We start from the raw sequence: 6459 nt of genomic DNA on the forward strand, positions 1-6459 counted from the left end.
AAAGAGTTTAGTGCGGCAAAGCTGAGGTTATTGCTTGCTGAGGACAGGTAAGGCTGCTCAGTCAATTGAAATGAAGGCAGCAGCTTTCTCTGTGGAAATGCTCCTCTTAGAAATGGGAAACGGCAGCAGTGGGTATTTTGGAACAAAATGGTGGTTACGCTCACATTTCTCTCTGAGCGTGCCAGGGCAGTTGTCCTGGCTCTCTGTGTGGTCTCTCGGGAAGTCTTACCTGGTATGTGGCGGACCATCCGAGGATGGGGGATGTTCCTGGAGTGATGGTAGTAGTTTTCGCCTGAGCAGCTAAGCTGCGAGTCACGCCAGTTGTTCTTCCCCATGTCGTGGCTCAAGTGAGGTTCACACGTTGACTCAGAATCGGTCTTTGTTGTGTGAACTTGCTGGCCCTCGTGTGCAGCGTCTTTGTTCAGGGCAGGCTGGCTCTTCCGCCGATGGGCTGAGGCCAAACGCTGGGGGTGAAGTGGAGAACAAGTGAGAACAGCAAAGGAGACGTCCAGGCCTTCTTGGTTTCTGCCTTTCCTAAGGGTTGTGCGCGCAGGGAGGCAGCCCCCTGTCTCTTTCTAGTTGCTATCTGTCGTAGAGTTTGGGTTGAGAGGTTGAATAACAGACTAGTAGCTGTTATTACCGTTATCCTGTGGGGTTTTTTTTCCCTTTCCGGTAGTAGCAGTCCCTAATGTTCCCAGTCGTCTTTGCCTCTGGCACTTGCCTGGCACACTCGGTACTGTAACGTCTAAGACTGGGAACATCCCAAGACAGTTGGTTTGTTGAAGGCACCTGGCAAATGTCAGACGGGGGATGAGCTAATCTGATCTCTTCTGTGATGATCCAGGCTCAAGCTCATCAACTACTCGCCGAGGCACCTGGCTTCGGTGCAAGCACATTCCCAGCGGAGTGGTGGATCTCAGCTGTTCAGCTCAGCCTGTTGACTTCAGTGGAAGGTGAAAGGATGAAGTATTCTTAAGGCATCCGAATCTGCCAGTACTTCTGGCATTTTGCCTTGACACGCTTTCCTTTCCCCACAGCTGATCCCTGGTTTTCTCACTAGAGTGCTATAAAAATATTAAGGTGTTTTGTCACTTTTAAAAGGAGTAGCTCTTTTGGAGGTGTATTTTGTTGCCTTATGAAAAGCATTTGCCAAGAGTTAGTTGGGGTTGAAACTCAAAAAAGAAGCCATCTCGTGTAGCACTCCTGATTTACCTTAATTTCCCGATCCACATCGCAGAGGTCAGAACTCCCCTGGACGAGAGCACGGTCGCGCGAGCTGACGGATGGGGAGGAACGCTGGGTGAGCGGCGTGTCCTGGAGTCCCACTCCGTGTGCAGGTTGTGCAGAGGCTTGGAATCGTTTCTGCAGAAGCTTTTCCAAAAGAGAAAGCAACGTGTAAAGGAGTGGCTTGACCCCATTTCTGCAGCGCTTAAAGGCAGTGTGAAACGTAGGGCTAACACTAGTCCCCAGCAAGGGAGTGCAGCAGAAAACACATCTGAAACTGTCGCCCGCTTGGACAGGAACACCTGTAGGTTAACTGCATTAGGTTAATTGTTACAGCTTCTACTACACATTGCCGAGATTGCAGTACATATCTACGGCAAATGCGTAACGCTGGAGGAGAATGAGAGTGATGCCGGGTAACTACTGGTGGAAGTCAGGTGAGGAAGCCATTAAGGCTGCAGCTTGAGGCTAAAGAGTTATGGCAGCAGGAATCCTTTACTGGAATTTATGAGCACAGCTGCAAAGTTGGATCTGAACCTCAGTGTGCTGCTTCTAGAGAACGATGTCAGCCCAAGTAGAACTGCTGGCAGTAAGTAATCTAAAGAAGCTTTGTGTGTGAGGGGAGGAGGCTTTCTCCTGGGCTTGCTTGTTGTATAGCGTGATGTTTTCTCCCCGGCACTACCAAAGCAGAGTGGCGTTACAGCGCTGAACACGATACGGTTATGGTTTAGCTGTCGTACTGCTTGACACCATTTCCCTTCCAAGCTCTCATGTTCTGCATGTGGGATGCTCACATCCCTCTTTTTGGTTTTGCGCTGTCCTCCTTAGCAATCAGAGACCATCAATTCAGGTTACAGTGTTGAGAAGTGAGGGAGAGTGTGCCGCAACAAAGAGCCATGTCTTTTTTTTTTTTTTTTTTTTTTTTTTTTTTTCCCCATTACCTTTTCAGGCACAGTAGAGTTCCTTCCAAGCCTTTCGGGAACATCGGCACGTCCTTCTGGGTGTCTTCTTTGCAGGCTGCTGCTTACAGCACAGACCAGAGTGTTGTTTAATCCTCTGCAAGAAACCAAAGGATACAGTCTTTCCTACAATAAACTCGTGCAGTTAACTTGGCAGGTGATCTCCAAGGAGAGTCTGTGCTGGAAGGATGGAAAAGGGAGGTATCGGACCTGAAGTTTGTAGGCCCTGATACAGGGCTGATGGAACGGTGTGTAAACCCTGGGTAAACCTGGCATACTTGGGTAGGTGGCAGAGGGCCGTAAGCAGCCTGTTAGGGAGGACGGTGTGACCAGCCGCTACCTCAAGAGTAATGGTGCTCCAGGTACGACCTGGAGAGTGGGCAGGCGGGGTGAAGCCCACTCCCTGAGCGGTGCCAATCAGGAGAAAAGTGTCGTTTGTCCGTGTGTCTTCAGAAGAGGCTTGTGGTTTTCAATGAGAGCCGCGGCATTTAATGAAGGATTGGAACCCTCCTTTCTTAGCCAGGCTCAAAGGGATTTCTTAACGAGCCGCTGTTTTCCTGGTGGAATACCAGTCCAACTGGGTTTCACATGGCAAAGCAGCAGTGCTGCGAAGTAGCTGGTGGAGGATTTTCAGCACCTTGATTCTGTTCACATACTAAGCCGAAAGTAGTGACAGCCGAAACAGTTACTTCTTGTCTTGGTGCAAGAGTAGTAGTTGCACCTTGTAAAGAGTTTAGCGCGGCTAAGCTGAGGTTATTGCTTGCTGAGGACAGGTAAGGCTGCTCAGTCGATTGAAATGAAGGCAGCAGCTTTCTCTGCGGAAATGCTCCTCTTAGAAATGGGAAACGGCAGCAGTGGGTATTTTGGAACAAAATGGTGGTTACGCTCACATTTCTCTCTGAGCGTGCCAGGGCAGTTGTCCTGGCTCTCTGTGTGGTCTCTCAGCAAGTCTTACCTGGTATGTGGCGGACCATCCGAGGATGGGGGATGTTCCTGGAGTGATGGTAGTAGGTTTCGCCTGAGCAGCTAAGCTGCGAGTCACGCCGGTTGCTCTTCCCCATGTTGTGGCTCAAGTGAGGTTCACACGTTGACTCAGAATCGGTCTTTGTTGTGTGAACTTGCTGGCCCTCGTGTGCAGCGTCTTTGTTCAGGGCAGGCTGGCTCTTCCGCCGATGGGCTGAGGCCAAACTTGCTTTTACATATTGTACGCAATTTATAGCGCTGGTTGGCACTCTGGTGTTCTAGCTTGTGGCATGTTATTTAAGAAAGCATGTTTATTCTTTGTTTGCAACCTACAGTCTTGGCTGTATTATTGAGTTTTGCAAGATGGACACACTAGCATATTTCAGGTATTGCTCTGTAAGCAGAGATGAATCACTGTACTCTTTTATAATGGGAAAAGGCAACGCATTCACTTGTGATAACAAAAATAATTATTTACATGCAGTGCTCTCAGGGATATCTCAAAGAAAGATCCTTCTTCGAACCTCCAGCTTCAGCTGTACAGAGTTAAAATCACTGTAGAAAAACAGGCAGGGAAGTTCTCTGCTTCACCCTGCTTTCCCCAGAGGAGATCGGTTCTGGCATGTTTGTTTAACCAGTTCCTAAAGACCTTCAAAATGATGGATGATCTCCAAGCAACCTTTTTTGCTATCCATGCCCAGAGAAAGTTTTTTTTCTGAAGTGTAATTTGAATCTTCCCTGTTTAAGTCAGTTTTTTTCCTGGCCACCATGGAGATGGAGGAAAGAACATTAAAAAGAAGAGCTGCACAGAAGCTCTAGGATATTATCAGTGTGTTTTACCATCAGGCATTATTGCTCTGCTTAGGAAAGCTCTGATTTTCATCGATGAGCTTTGTAAAGTTTCAGGTACTTCCAGAGTACTCGGCAATCCTGAGCAGCTGCTGAGCAGCAGAATACATCCAGAGATCTTTACACCTGTCTAAGAAAACATTAGAAAAGCAATAGAGAAGGTATGGCTCAATGAATCTGAAAAGAAAGTCTCAGAAGCAGGAAGCATTAAGAGGATATGGCAGTAAATCAAACCTTCTGGCTGAAATGGGCAAACTTTCTTTTAGCAGCATGCAGTGAGGAGGTCACAGCAAAGTGCTGTAAGTAAGCCTGTTGTCTTGTTCCCTTCCCGCTGTTACTCAGCACCCCTGGTTATGGGTGGGATGTAAAAAATCTGCCAGATTTCTGAAGTCAGGGACCCCAGCAGCGTTCATCTGGATCTGTGTTGTGGCAATTTCCAAAACACTATATTACTGCAGGTTAGTGTACTGCATGCCACCCCCACCACCCCCCCCCCCCGCCCCGCCGGCTTGTCCTTTTACTGGATTCGGGTAAATTTATCTTTTATTTGGTTTCCACATAGACTCCAGTCACATGTCATATATCCTCATTGATTCTATGTTTGCTTATGGAGCAACTGTGTTTGATTCTAGACTTGCTCTGCAGGAGGGCATCTAAATGATTTGAGTGGCAAAGAACTTCCCTGAATACCCCTATCTTAGGGGCTTCTGTCAAGACGCTGGCCACCAATAGTGTTTTTTGCAGTACAAGTTGGCATGCTGCACAGAGGTGTAGCTGGCTGAGGGGATCTACACTGACTGGTTATTCCAAAAACCCCTGTTAGCACCTCAGCTCAGGGCACTCTTGCAGCAGTCTGACTGCCAGCTGGGAGACTGGCTGTGCCCACTTTTTTCACCCCAGAGCCAAGGAACTGAAGAAGAAAATACCCTGAAGCACAGCCTGGGACTATTGGGCTTGCCTTTGAAATATTGTTACCTACTGACATCAGTCCCTTTTCTGAAACTGCTTAATAACTTGGACCTTCCTGTTGGAAGCTTTGAGAAAGATCAGGTGTCAACTATTCAAATGCATAGTCAGCTGAAAATCAATAGATGGATGATGATGTAAACATCTATTGTTTTATGGGTATTGTCATGCTGCTGATGCCTACTTTGCAATGATGTAGGTGGCTGTAACAACACATTTGGAGGTTAATCTGATTTGAATCAGTAAGGTGGTACCTCAGTGCAAGTGCTGTCACAGAATTTCTAGGGGAAGATTCTGCTGTGTGCTGGGCAGATTTAGGTGACTTGTGTGAATTAATAATGCATTTACCTATTTGTAAAATAGATCCTGAAGGTGGCATTCCTAAATCCTTAGAGCTGGAGGATAAGGTTGGAGAAGTTTCAAGAGTTGCAGCATTTCTTTGTTTAAACAGAACTCTTTATTGCTCGGGATATGTGGTAGATCCAGCACGCAGCTCATTAGGTAATGACACTGAAGATCATAGGTTCACCACACTGTTATTTCTGTTGGTTCATGTTATTGGACAGTATCCATTTACTCCGCATGGGGATTTTAAAATAAGCTTTGAGTAAGCACACATTCTTCTTGTGATTAATTACTCTGAAAGGTAGAGCTGGACTTCAGTATGACTTCTAAATCTACAGCTGACTAAACTTTGGCCCATTTTTGAAATGTATAGCTTAATTGCCTCCCTTCCAAGAAGGTGGCTGCGTTAGCTGGAACAACAGCATCTACTACTGACACTCCTAAAGCCAGTAAATAATAAAATTGTTGATTCATGCTCATTCCCTTTTACTCCATTTTTACCTCAAATAGTGTAAAATGTTGTGGTGGGTTGACCTTGGCTGGCACCAGGTGCCCACCAAACAGCTCTATCACTCCTCCACAGGGAAGGGAGAAAAAAATATGGAAAAAAACTTGTGAGTCAAGATAAAGGAAATTTAACAAAGCAATAGCAAAGGTCATGCATGTGGAAGCAAGGGAAAACAAAAGATGTTATTCTCTACTTCCCATCAGCAGGCGATTTCCAGCCACTTCCTGGGAAGCAGGGCTTCAATACACATAGTGGTTGCTCTGGATGACAAAATTAAATAATGAATGCCCCCTCTTCCTCCTCCTTTCTCTTAGCTTTTGTATCTGATCAGATATCATATGGTATGGAATATCCCTTTGGTCAGTTAAGTCAGTTGAGCTGTGATTTTAATATTCTCCTGTTAAATTGGGTCAAGTTCAGTGCAGAAGAATTAGTTTTGTTTACATTAAAATAAAGCCATTTCAGAAACCACTAGCTCTTTTTACCTGGAGTCAATTTCATGCATTGATTGAGGAAAGCAAGCGATGCAAGGCTGCTCAACTCTGACAGGAGTGAGAAATGGGAAGCAGGCTGTAGTGCCTGTGAAATGAAAGTGAAGAAGAACCACCTTCCACTACAAGTGCCTGTAGTCAGAAACTGTAGCGA

The sequence above is a fragment of the Falco cherrug genome, chromosome 1 (assembly GCF_023634085.1).
Source record: "Falco cherrug isolate bFalChe1 chromosome 1, bFalChe1.pri, whole genome shotgun sequence".
NCBI lineage: Eukaryota > Metazoa > Chordata > Aves > Falconiformes > Falconidae > Falco > Falco cherrug.